General features: G+C 46.8%; 1 long non-coding RNA gene across 2 annotated transcripts; it reads left to right on the forward strand.

Annotated features, from left to right (window-relative positions):
- Window positions 1-7,711: 7,711 nt before the first annotated feature.
- LOC120097358 (uncharacterized) lies at window positions 7,712-11,269 on the forward strand. Of its 2 annotated transcripts, XR_005494643.1 has the most exons (4): window positions 7,712-7,797; window positions 8,814-8,946; window positions 9,907-9,982; window positions 10,863-11,269. It is a non-coding gene; the product is annotated as an uncharacterized LOC120097358 (long non-coding RNA). The 2 variants fall into 2 exon arrangements; XR_005494642.2 differs by lacking the exon at window positions 7,712-7,797 and having other exon boundaries at window positions 8,553-8,946.
- Window positions 11,270-13,754: the final 2,485 nt, after the last annotated feature.

Raw genomic sequence — 13,754 nt, forward strand, 5'->3', positions numbered from 1 at the left:
GAGGTCCTAGCTCAATTCCCAGCAACCACATGGCGGCTCACAACCATCTGTAATGCCCTCTTCTGGTGTGTCTGAAGACAGCTACAGTGAGTTAATATATATTAAATAAATAAAAATTTTTTTTAAAAAAAGTGGGGGAGGAGTAGGGACAGGGAAAGGCAGAGAGAGAGAGAGAGAGAGAGAGAGAGAGAGGACAGCCATGAGCACATGGAGTGGGGGGAGGGGAATGGGGAGAGAAGGGACAAAGGGGGAAGAGGGTAAGAGAGCAAGAGAGTAAGGGGGTGGCAAGCAGCCCCTTTTATAGTGTCAGGAATACTTGACTATTGCCAGGTAACTGTTTCCAGGCTAAGTGTGGGGTGGAGCTTAGACAGAATGCTAATACCTTTCACAAAGCTGCTTCTGTAGGACCTTGCAACTGTCCCAGTGAGGTGCAGGAAAGGGGAACAGATCAGGCTCCCTGCCCAGACCCATGGCTCCTTCTCCTCCTTCCCTAAACAAGGACTCTTTGCCATCTGCAGAAGGAAGTCCTGATCTCCTCGAGTTGCTTGAAGTCCCTGGTGGTACTTCACCTGTCCTGCTTCCTTTTTTGAGGACTCTCTGGGTTCTCCTGAAAGAGAAGAACCAGAAAACTACATGGGCTCTTTCTTTCCTCCCTTCTGCTCTAGCCTTTCCTCCAAGGCAACAGCTACCTACTCTGGTCACAATAAAAAGAGGACAGAGAAAACAGAACAAAAGATATCAAGGAATATGTCAAAACATGCAGCTTTGTGCACAAAGGCAGAAGGAAAGCCACAGAGAGGTCTGGTTCTCTCTGGATAGAGCCCACCCATCGCTTCCCACCCCTTTCCCCTTGGGTTGCTGGTTTAGGTGGAGGGGCCAGAGAAGACCTCTATAAGAAGGTTACATTGATGCTGGTATCTGAAAGACAAAGGGTCATTCATGTGACCTTCCAGGAGAAGGTTTGCAAGTACAAAAGGCCTGGAGCCCAGTTGAGGGAATATCAGCATGGCCAAGCCCAGTGAATGGGAGGAGAAGGAGGGCAGATAAACCAGACCAGATTGTGATGAGGGTAGTAGTCAGGAGAAGGGATTCATCTTGAGAGCCATTTGAAGGATGAAATTGATCTGTGTGGTGGTTTGAATAGATATGGTGACCATATATTTGTGTTTGAATGCTTGGCCCACAAGGAGTGGCACTATAAGGAAATATGGCCTTGTTGGAGTAGATGTGACTTTGTTGGAGGAAGTGTGTCACTGTGGAGGTGGGCTTTGAGGTCTCCCAGGCTCAAGCTATGCCCAGTGTGACACATAGACTCCTGCTGCCTGCATATCAAGATGTAGAACTCTTGACTTCTCTAGCACTATGCCTTGCCTGCAAGCTGCCATGTTTCTTGTCATGATGATAATGGACTAAACCTCTGAAACTGTAAGCCAACCCAATTAAATGTTTGCCTTTATAAGAGCTTTCCTGTGGTCATGGTGTCTCTTTATGGCAATAAAACCCTAAGACAGAAATAAAAAACTAAGACAGAAATTGGTTCCAGAAGTGGGGTACTGCTGTGATAGCCCTGACCATGCTTTTGTTTGGAGGAATGTGAACTTTGAGACTTTAGATTAGGAAAGCATCAAAATGTTTTAAGTGCTGCTTAATGGCCCATGCTAGTAGGAATATTGAAGACAGTAATACTGAGGGTGATTTGAACTGTGGGGGCCTGGCTCAAGAAGCTTCAGAGGAGAAAAACTTTAGTATGCTACCTGAAGATATTTCCTATGATATTTTGGTGAAGAATGTGGGTGCTTTTGCCCTTTTCCAAAAAATTCTGCCTAAAGCTAAATTGGGGTTCTGGATAAATTGCATTTACAGAAGATATTTCAAAGCAGCATAGTGTGAACTGTGTTCTGTGGTCATTAATGACTATGCTTGTAATGATCTAAAATGAATGGAGCTAAATCTTGCAGATAAACAGTTTTTTTTTAAAAAAAAAAATCCAGATGTTGAATGAAATAAAGGGAGTATAACCTCAGAGCAAGACCTCACCCAGCTAAACTTCCAGTTTGTGGAAAGGAATTAAAGAATAGTTTAGGTCTATAGTGGTGGCATACACCTTTAATCCCAGCACTCCAGAAGCAGATGTAGGAGAACCTCTGAGTTTATGGCCAGTCTGCTCTATAGAGCAAGTTCCCGGACAGCCAAGCTTAGGCAGTGAAGGAATCCATCAAAATCTGAAAGGTGGTGAAGATGTAATTGTGCTAGCCCTGGCAAATAGCAGACCTTGGTGGCTTTGGCCACATGGTCCTGGCCTTAGAATAAAGAATAGAGGAAAGAGATATAGAATCTCCCTCCATGACTAAGGAAAGTTGCTGAGACCAGAAGTGTAATGGGAGTGTCCTTGCATGGAAGCCTAGAAGGTCATTGTGGGAAGTTGTGAAAGTGAAGCCTGGAGACCCAAGAGGTTAGAGATGCCAGAGCCTCGGGATGCCTGCCAAGCAAAGCTGATAACAGGAAGCAGAAACAGCGCAGGAGAAAGAACTGTGCTGTAGACAGCAAAGCTGAAAAGAGTTGGAGAATATGAAGAGCAGTTTGACATCAGCCATGGAGATGCGGATTTGGAGTTTGGCCATCTGGTTTTCAGTCTTGCTTTGGTCCAGTATTTCTCCACCATGCTCCCTTCCCTATGTTTTGGAACAGTAATGTATATTCTGTGCTGTTGTATGTTGGAAGTATGTAATCTGTTTTTTAATTTTACATTATATGGGGATTACAGTTGAGAGATTGCATGAATCTCTGAACACACTTTGAACTTTGGACTTTTGAACACTGTTGAGACTGTGACAGACTATGGGGACTTTTGAAGTTGGACTAAATGCATTTTGCATTATGTCAGGACTACAAGTCTTTAGGGGCCAGGGAGCGGAATGTGCTGTTTTGAATAGGTACAGTCCCCATAGACTCATGTGTTTTAATGCTTGGCCCATAATGAGTAGTACATGAGAAATGTACAATGAAAATGTGGCTTTGTTTGAGTAGATGCAGTCTTGTTGGAGGAAGTGTGTCATTGTGGGGGTGGGCTTTGAGGTTTTCTATGCTCGAGCTACACCCAGTGTGACACACGGTCTTGCTGCCTCTGGAACTCTCTCAGCTCCTCCAGAACCACTCTTGCCTGTGAGCTGCCACGTTTCCCAACATGCTAATGGAATAAACCTCTGAACTGTAAGCCAGAGACCCACTTAAATGTTTTCCTTTATAAGAATTAACATGGTCATGGTATCTTTTCGCAGCAATAAAACCCTGACTTAGACAATCTGGTTGACAGTTTTATGAGATTGTATAGAGATCAAAGTGCAGGGGCCCAAGAGGGACATCCAAAACCCAAAGGACCTGAAGGAGCTGAAGGAAGGTGGTGGTGGCTGGCTTCCACAGAGGAGCTGGAGGCAGGGAAAGCAAGCCTCAGAGCTGCTGCTGCTTGCCCCTGGTGTGGAACGGAAAAGAGGACAGGTGTCCTCTGGATTTTGCCTTAAACACTGTTAAGTGTCAGCGTGGGTCATTTGGTTATATTTACTAAACACCGGGTATGCTCCAGTATCTGGCACACAAAGCTGATAACCAGGGGTTGGTATCCTCAGGGAATCAACCTCAGTGACCTAGGCTTTCTGTTACCCCAAAATTTCAGGGGAGGGGTAGAAGAAAGCGACAGCATGTTCACCAACATGAAATGTCTGTGCACTGCTTTTGCACCCATTGAACATCTGTTCTGTGCTATTTGTGGGTCAGCAGGGAAGGCTGAACACCAGACCCAGGCCCTATGAAAATCCATTTCAAAACCTGGAAAGGGGTTGGGGATTTAGCTCAGTGGTAGAGCACTTGCCTAGCAACCGCAAGGCCCTGGGTTCGGTCCCTAGCTCCGAAAAAAAGAAAAAAGAAAAAAAAAAAAACCTAGAAAGACTACAGTAGAAAGACTACAAGTATTGGAGGAAAAAACTAAAAGACAGGGAGGAAGAGAGGGGGCCGAGAGCGTGGAGGGCACAGGGATGTGGTCTCAAGTCTAAACAGGGAGTTTAAGCAATAGTCTGTGAACACAGATGTGAGAGTGAAGGCCCAGGGAAGGAGTTGTAAGGAGAAGCATACAGTAAGCGCTCTATAAATGTTTCCATCACAGGCTTCCTTGGGTTCCAGGGAGGTCGAACAAGTCTGGGATGGGCTCTCACAGGCTCTCCCCACTCACCAGCTCTCTAGCCTCTCCTTGGGGCTGGCGGCATGTGAGTTACGGGTCCCTCTGGGGTGCTGTGTGTTTGGGGGCATCTGTTCCCTTTTTATTGCTTCTGGCCAGGGCTTTGAAACTCCACGGAGCAAATCGCCACCTCCTTTCCCACTAATGCAAACATCTGCTTCCTGCTTGCCAACTCCCCCGCTCTAATCACCAAGGGAAGAATTATAAATAAATGTGTACAAGCAAACAGATGCTGTCATTTAAAAAATTGATCCATCCAGCAGAAATGCCCCACTTAGGACTGAAGTGGTGACTGCGGAGCCCTGTCTCAGTGGCATTTTAATGAAATCAGGCAAACAATGGCAGAGTTTGAGAATGGATTCCAGAGGTCAGGTGACTGAGGAAGTGGGTAGAAGCTGGGTGGCAGCCGTGACACCAGCCCAGGGTAGAAGAGGACCTCCTGTCCTAGGCAATCCTTCCCTCTCCTTCCTCTTCTCAAATCCTCCTCATTCCTCCCTGTTTATGGCATCCAGTCAGATTCAGTCTCAGAAGCATTTAGGATTTTGTTGGCTTCGTGGTTTGTAGGGACTAAAATCTAGGGAAGATGCAGCTTTCCTGTGCTGTCCTAGGCATGGAGCTAGACAAACCTCTCAGCCCTCCTGCGCTCCGCAACTCACTGAGAGTCTGAGGGAATGAAAACAGAGTTGATGATCCCCAGACCTGGCCCACAACCTCCTCAGAATGCTTGCCAGGCTCTGCCTCCATCTTCAGTAAAAGAACACTGAGTTCTCTAGAGGAAGCGGGCATCCTATGGAGAAGTGTGGGTTCCTGATCACTCCCATCCACCAACATCAGAATGGGATTTGTTACTGAAGGGACTCTACTCTAGAATGCAGAACGTTCCAGATCCATTGCATTTGCTCATCACCTGTTCACTGAATATATAATGAAAGGATATCTAATGATTATCAGATACCTCAATAACCAGATGGAAGGAATGGTATGGGCCTATTTTTCTTTCTTCTTAAAATTTCTTTAGTTTACATGTGGGTGTTTTTTGCCTCGTGTATGTCTGTGAACCACATGGATATAGTGCCCATACAAGCTAGAGGAAGAAGCAGATCATCTGGGACTGGAGACAGCTTGTAAGCTGTCCAGTGATAGATAGGAATCAAACCAAGGTCTCCTTGAAGATCAGCAAGTGCTCTTAACCACCAAGCCATCTCTCAAGCCCAGGGCTGTTTTCAGATGAGAAATTTAGGTTAGGAAAGGTCATGTAAAGCAAATGTTGATAATGACTACCTATCGAGCATTTGCTGTGTTCCAAGCGAAATGTTGAGTGCTTCCTGCTTATGAGACCTGCTAGGTACAGTATTCTTGGCTTGCGGATAAGGAAACAGAAGCTTGGAGGGATGGATATACTAGTTCAGGAGAAGAAGGATAAGGAAACGGGGGGGTGGTGGGGATAGAAGGAAGGAGAGGACCGAGAAAAAGCAAAGAGTGTCAAGTACACACACACACACACACACACACACAAACACACACACACACACACTCACAGGCATACACACATACATTCAGTAAAGGTTAAACCCATTACATTAAAGTAAAACATATGGCCACCCAAATTCTCATTTATGACACATAATTGGAAGGGATACACTCAGGACAATGACTGTTTTAGCACTTTCCGGTGTGCAGACCACTGTGACAAGACCCAGTTACTGGCTGTGCTGAATAGTTTTGTGTCAACTTGACACAAGCTAAAGTCACCAGAGAGGAGGGAGCCTCAATTGAGAAGATGCCGCCATAAGATCAGGGTGCAGGCAAGCCCACGGGGCATTTTCTTAATTCATGATTAATGGGGAGGCTGAGTCCAGGGGTGGGGATCACCCCTAGGCTGGTGGTCCTGGGTTCTATAAGAAAGCAGGCTGAGTGGGTTGGAGGGATGGCTCAGTGGTTACGAGGTTAACCATCTATAATAGGATCCGATGCCCTCTTCTGGTGTGTCTGAGGACAGCTACGGTGTACTCACATACATAAATAAATGAACATTAAAAAAAGAAAAAAGCAAGCAAGCAGGCTGAGCAAGCCATGGAGAGAAAGCTGGGAGCAGCACCCCTCTAAGGTGTCAGCATCGCTTCAGTCTGCAGGGCCCAGCTGTGCATGAGCTCCTGCCCTGACTTTCATCAATGGTGGACTACAAGGTGGAAGCATAAACCAAACAAACCCTTTCCTCCCAGCTTGCTTTTGGTCATGCTGTTTCATCACAGCAACAGAAACCCTAAGACACTGGCTAATGAGCATGTGCCTAGCTTTAGTGCACTGGGCTGTCCAGTGCCTGCTTCTTGGTGGGTGTGTGATTGTGGCCTCTCATTCTGTGTCATCAGTAAGGAGCACCCCATGGACAGGAAGACTTGAGAAGTCCCGAGTTTGATCCCAGAACTTGTTGCAAGTTGTTCTCTGACCTTATCATGTGTACGTATCAAGACACGTGTGCCCCTACCACACACACACACACACACACACACACACACACAGAGAGGGGGGGGGAGGGGGAGAGAGAGAGAGAGAGAGAGAGGGAGGGAGGGAGGGAGGGAGGGAGAGAGGGAGGGAGGGAGAGAGGGAGGGAGGGAGGGAGGGAGGGAGAGAGAGAGAGAGAGAGAGGGAGGGAGAGGGAGGGAGGGAGGGAGAGAGAGAGGGAGGGAGGGAGGGAGAGAGGGAGGGAGGGAGGGAGGGAGAGAGAGAGAGAGAGGGAGGAAGAGAGAGGGAGGGAGGGAGGGAGAGAGGGAGGGAGGGAGAGAGAGAGAGGGAGGGAGAGGGAGGGAGGGAGGGAGGGAGGGAGAGAGAGAGAGAGAGAGAGAGAGAGAGAGAGAGAGAGAAGTGGAGAACATCACGTATGTAGTAATACTTGTAATATCAATGCTATAGAGGCAAACAGGTCCCCAAAACTCAAAGGCTGGCCAGCCTAGCCTAATCAACAAATTCCAGGCCAGATGAGAGATTTCAACTCAAAAAGGTAGATGGTCCCTGGGAATAGACATCTGAGGTCAACTTCTAGCCTCAGCATTCATAGATACACACGCCTGCGCACATAACAAATCTGCAGTTCGGCACTGAGATATTGAGATGGCTCAGTGGGGAAAGGTGCCAGCCACTAAACTTGATAGCCTGAGTTTAATCCCTGAAACCTACATGGTGGAAGGAGAGAAGTAACCCTTGCAAGTTGTCCTCTGACCTCGACTCTCGAGCTGTGGCAATGATCACCTCTAAGAACACAAGAAGGAAGGAGGTGGGTAACTTGACTTTGGAGAATGTTGACAAGCAGCCCTCAGGCAGATGCTTGGGATCAAGGAGGATGGCTACCGTGGTTCTGCTAGCATGAGTGTTGGGGTGAGGGCACAAGCTGAGTGGTCCTCTCCCCTGAACACTTAACCCTAGCTTGATTCTGAGAAAAACATCAGAAGCACTTCAGTGATGGGACGTTCCTCTAAATACTTTCGCAGAGTACAAAACGGCACTCCTCGAAATTGGGGATGTCGGTAAAACAAGAGGGATCTGAGACAGCCACAGCCAGGAGCAGATGTGGGGTAAGTGTTTGTTGGATACCAGGGAATCATGGAAGAAAGGAATGTCAGGCAGCTGAGGACAGGCATAGGCTTTGATCACAAGCACCTCTCCATGTTGTTTGGTAATTGAGACAACTGAACAGTGAGCCAGGAGTGTATGGAAACTCAGAACTACCTTTGCAACTTTCTCCTGAATCTAAAAATATTCTAAACTTAACTTTGGAATGAGCTTGTAGTTTGGTGGCAGGGAATGTGTTTAGCATGCATGAGGCCCTGAGTGCCATCCCAGCATTAATTAAAGTGCAACTGTCTGTAGTCACACAGCTCCTGTTGGATACTGTCTTTGTTTTGGACACCCGTCTTGTGTGCCTTGAGACGAAATGCAGAGGTCCAGCTTCCTGAGGCTGACATTTCAAAGCGATGGTGGAGAAAGACCATGTAGGGAGACAGGGATGCCAGGCAGCTCCCAGCCCCCCCCCCCCACATCTGCTTGCTGTTACCCAGTCCAGGTGATGGAGAGAGGTGCTTTGATTTTTCAAATTCTTTTAATATGGGTTCTTAAATGCTTTAGCCTTCCTTCTAGCCCAACACCCAAGAGAGGCAGAGAAAAAGAAAGGTTATAGGGGGATGTGAACCTGTTCAGAAATTGTTCTTGGGAGCAATTCCAATCTGCCCTGTCAAGAGACCAGCAGCAGCAGCTTGGCAGCTCAGCAACTCAATCCACTCTCAAACACTTTTCCAGTCCAGCTCAGTGGTGTCAGATAGCAAACACCAACAGCAGCCATGGCACAACCTAGCAGAGACAGCCAGGCCTCTGTGGAGTTGGCAGGAGTCAGCTGGAACAACCAAGACCAGCAGGGACACCAGGAGAAGTTCTCTGCCATGCCTCTCTCAACGAAGTGAAGGTCATTGAAGACTCGAGACCGGGAAGCATTTCAAACCTAGCTATGCAAGCCCCCATCACTGTCCACTGAGTCCTATTTATAGTCCCTCCAAACTTCCCACGGGGCTTGCCTAACCTGAGTCTGTCTTAGCAGACTGTAGCAGCTGATATCACTCTGCCAATCCGCCCGAGTTCATGGAAACAGCAAGAAGCCACCAGTGCACCACCTGAAGTATGCTGGCGAGTTTCTGTGATGTCGCAAGTGGAGCTCAGCAACATAGTGTAAGGTGAGCCAATACACGTGTGTCATTAGCAAAGGACCCTCCAGCACACATGCTTGTATGTGTCTGCTTTAGCAAAACATCCTTCCTCCCGTGTCTGCTCCAGAAAAACACTCCTTCATGTGTCTGCCCCAGTGAAACACCATCTGACACAACTGACTCCCCCCCCCCCCCCCCGGAGCTGGGGACCGAACCCAGGGCCTTGCGCTCACTAGGCAAGCGCTCTACCGCTGAGCTAAATCCCCAACCTGACAACTGACTTTCTAAAGCAACCAGAAACCTCCACTTAAAGTGTGAGGAAGCTTTGCAAGTGTCTTCAGTCCCTACGTTTCTACTGGCCCCAAGTAGACACAGACAGCCTGAACCTACCAGGTCCTTAAAATACCCAATGTGCTGCCAACCACTAGCTGCCAGGGAGGTTCATTCCACAGCAGTACACAAACACAGCTGCTTTTAAAGGCCGACTCCAGTGACCGGCTGATGCCTGCTACACATGTGCATTGACATGCGCTGGGCAGCTGATATTCCCAGGGTGTGGCTCCTGTCCTAGAAGAGTTAGAAGGCTCCAGCCCTGGAGGGGCAGGACAGTAAGGAGCTGACAGTATAGGCCAGGTACACCTTACTCAAGAAACTTGGGACTAGTGGGGCTTCCTATTTGGGTATGTTTTTTGGATTTTGAAATATTTGCAGATGCATAATGAAAAATGTTGAGGTTAGACCCAGTCTAAACATGAAATGCCCCTTATTCACTGTTTAAAACAATATTGTGAATGAAACCAAACAACACCCAGAGATTCCAAGTTTTGAAGTCTGGGGGTTTAGGGATTGGGGTTAAGGACATGCTGTGCTGGGGTAGGGTAAAAAGCTGGGTTAGGATTTGCGGTGGCCCTTGTGTGTTACTTTGTTCTGCATTTAGTGATCTAACCTTCCAATGAACTCTAAGGGTACTCACTATGGCCATTTTAGTGATGAGGCTGAAACGAGCCGGAGAAATGATGAGATCGCTCAGGGCTGGCCAAGTGACTGAGATGGGACTTCAAAGGTATGTTCAGTTTTCCTAGCAAGGCATATCCTATTCGGCCAAATCTTTCTCTGATTCATCACTTTGTCTGCCATTCAATTAATTAGACATCACTTATAAACACGGAGACTTCCTTCTACAAACTAACTTTATTGTTTGGGATTAAGTGTGTGTGCGCTAAGGGCATGTCTATTCCGAACAGATTAAAGGTGTGTGTTAAGGCTGAGCCACACCACTAGAAGCTTTTTTTTTTTTTAAGTAAATAAAACAATCTCAGGATTCACAATGCGATCAAATATCCTGTAACAATTTCCTCCATGTGAATCCTGAGGTTCAAACCTAGAACATCAGGCTTGATGGCAAGCGCTCTTAACCACACGGCCATCTCATCAACCCGACCCTCTTCTTTTAAGTTGATCTTCTTGGGTATTTTATTATTGTAATGTAATCATTTGGGCTTTTTCTATGTCTGCCCCAGTTATCAAGTAATGACACAAAGGCTTAACTTTATTTACAGTGCTTACAGCCTTAGCTTAGGCTTGCTCGCCAACTAGTTCTTAGATCATGCTAACCCATTTACACTGTTCTGTCTGCCACATGGCTAGTTTCCTCTCCTCACTTTCCTAAGTGTGACTTCCTCCCAGTCTGGGTGGTGAATCTTCCCACACCTCATTCTTCACCAGAGTTCCTCTCCCTATGCCAGTTGTCCTTCTAGTCTACTTTCTGCTAAAGGCCATAGGCTTCTTATATTGACCAATCAGAAGGTATCTTAGGCAGGCAAGGAAGGACAGGGACACATCTGTGTACAAAAACATCACTCCAACCTCTCCCCCACCCCCAGGGTTTTCTGTCATGGTTCATAGACGTTTACTTTCTGACTTGTGTCTGTTGTTCTTTGCAGTGCTGGGGATGGGATACAAGCCCTTGTGCACAGTAAGAAAATATTCTCTGGTGAGCTGTTCCCAGGCCTACCTGGAATGCCTAGCAGTCTTTTCTTGAAGATTTTATGTCCATTCTACAGAGGAGGAAGATAACAGTAAAGCCCTCGGCCAGCCTGTGTCTGAGCTTTTAGTGTTGGTCTTATGCCCAAAGCCACCTTTGTTTGGAAATCCTAACATCACTGTGCCTTGCTGAGGTGACTGTAGGCTCGCTTGCCAGCCCTTTGCTGAGGCGATGATGTAACTGGAGAAGGGCACGGCATAATAAGTGGCCATCGCACACAAGGCAAGAGCCAAAAACTGGGAGGTCTCCACTCTCCTCTTTGAACAATTGAAGTGCATTAAACATCTCTCCCGCAGTCACACTAAATGTTGTTTTTGAGTTTAGAGTCTTGTTTGTGTATTTTAAATAAATTTCATAATTAAGCCACAAATGTTCCCAGAGCACGTGGAGATATTTAAATTATAGGCTGCTAATCTAATGGAGAAAAATCACAAATATGGGCATAAATGATTCCCTTTGTTTGCTTGGTGCCTTTCATGACTCTTAAATGGGTCTGCCAGCTTAATGGCCAATTCCAACACTGCTAGAATTGGAGGGGGTGGTGGCAAACAGATGACAGAAAGTAAAGCCCTACAGTGGTGAGAAATTGCAGTTCTTTTAAGGAAACATTTCCTTTGTGCCTATAACTCATCCTAACAGGCCGGTTTTGAATACACACACAAGGCTGGGGTATATAGTTCAGTGGAAGAGTGTGCTAGTGTGTGAGACCCTGGGTCCTATCCCCAGCACTGAGCAAATAGCAGAATCAAACTGACAAAGGAGTGTTTGTCTCTCTGGTTGGCAGCACTCCCAGCCACATACTGCTGCCCGAATCCCATCCTGAACCCTGTGCATGAGGGCTTGGGAATTGCAGGTTCTGGGTTCAAGTTTCCTTCGGCAGTTGCTGTGGGATCTGATTGGACCACTCAGAAACTAACGTCTACCCTTCCACAGTATCTCTGTAGCAACCTCTCTTCCACTAACCACTGTCAAATAAAGATCAAATTCTGACTTATAGTGTGTGTTTTTTTTTAAAAGATATTTGAAAAGAAAAAAAAAAGGCCACAGTTTCTCATTGGAGTAGAGAGCTTGTGGTCAGAAAGTTCGCAAGTGCCCTGTAGGCTAGACAAGAAGAGCACACAGAGAAGGGGCAAAGAACATATGGAAATCAGAGATCAGTGGTGAGTACCTTCCCAAACTGCTCTCCACCTTATTTTTGAGACAGGTGAAGTGAGCCGGAGATGAGTTCTGCTTCAGTGTGTAAGATATGCACCTCGGTCCCTTGTCCTGGGGTCCAAAACCAAACAAGCATCTCTCGCTGAACCTTGATCTCACCGACAGGACAGCAACCCTGGCAACCTTCCTGTCTTTGCCTCTCCAGTTGTGGAATTGCAGGTGCTTGTCCCTGCACTTGACCTTTTAAACTGAGAATTTAAAGCCAGGCCCTCGTACTCGAAGAGCGAGCACTTACCTGACTGCTCATCTTCCCAGTTAGAGCTTTTCTTTCACGGGAAAGAAATCCAAAGCTAGAAAATCCAGGAAGTGAACTAGAAAGGTAGGCTGCTGGCTTAGCAGGTCCGAGTTACTACCGTGGGTCAGCCTGCATACAGCCGTGTGGGGACCTAATTTGGCTGTCCAGCATTTTGTTGATAAGTGGGAGTGAGTAGTTTGATGAATCACTTATTACAGCAAGCATGGGACTGTGGAAGGACTGTCTGGCCTGTCACAGGGAATGAAGGAGCATCCTGGAGCTCTAGCTAAGTCCTATTGGAAGGATGCTTCTCTGCAGAGAGCTATTTGCTGCAGTATAAGGGAATGAGCTTGGTTTCCTCCATGTTTTCCAGGGGTACTGTGCTCAGGTAAAATTAGCACTCACTACTCAGTGGAGGGAAGCAGGATCAGTCACCAGCACCCCAGTGAGCCTGGTCATTATGACAACCTCTTGTTCTTTGTTTCTTCCCTCCACAGCTGAGGATGCTGATAGCATTAACTAGATATGATTTTAATGTTGTCAAAGGAGTGTGTGTGTGTGTGTGTGTGTGTGTGTGTGTGTGTGTGTGTTGCCCTACTGAGATGAGTCAGGTAGGCAGACACAAAGAGCCAAGGGTAGCTAATAAGGGGTCATATTTTCAAGATGGACTTCCTTACACATCTGACTTTAGACAAGTTGGACAGCTTAAAACAAAGGCTTTGCCTCCCACTAAGGTCCCCTGCTGAGGGATTTGCTCAACAAATTCAAGGTCAGATCAGGACGCACAACAGGTCCAGGACAATCAAACATTCTTTGTTCAAAGCCATCTACCCTAAATTAGGGGAGAAAAAGACTTTAAAAGAAAAAGCCTGCAGGCTGGATTTTTCACACTCCCCCTTACTGCCCGCCCTAAATCTGCTTTGCAGATCTTTTTCTCTGTCTGCTGATTCTGTCTATCTTTATCTGTAGTGTTTGAGGTTACTCCACAGCTATCTGTTGAGCTCCAGATTTTATTATCTGTTTATTTATTTGTTGACTTTTAATTCTTTAACTGACATAGAAAACAAACCGATCAAGACCCCCTGGTCCGAATCACTATCATAGCACCCAGGATATAACTCGTTGCACTGGCCTTGAGTAAAGACTCCCACTCGTTTCCCCATCTCTACTTAGCGTTCCTGAGAAGATAAAAAGCGAGGAGTGCCTCACCCTCATCCCTGCTGACCAGTAGATGAATGCACTACACGCTTTTCTAGTTACACTCCAAACCCAAGGCTATAGCAGACCGATTCAGGGAATCGGTGACTGCTACTGCTCCAGCCACCTCTGGAGTCCACCGAG

Source organism: Rattus norvegicus, chromosome 1 (genome assembly GCF_036323735.1).
Source record: "Rattus norvegicus strain BN/NHsdMcwi chromosome 1, GRCr8, whole genome shotgun sequence".
NCBI classification, from domain to species: domain Eukaryota; kingdom Metazoa; phylum Chordata; class Mammalia; order Rodentia; family Muridae; genus Rattus; species Rattus norvegicus.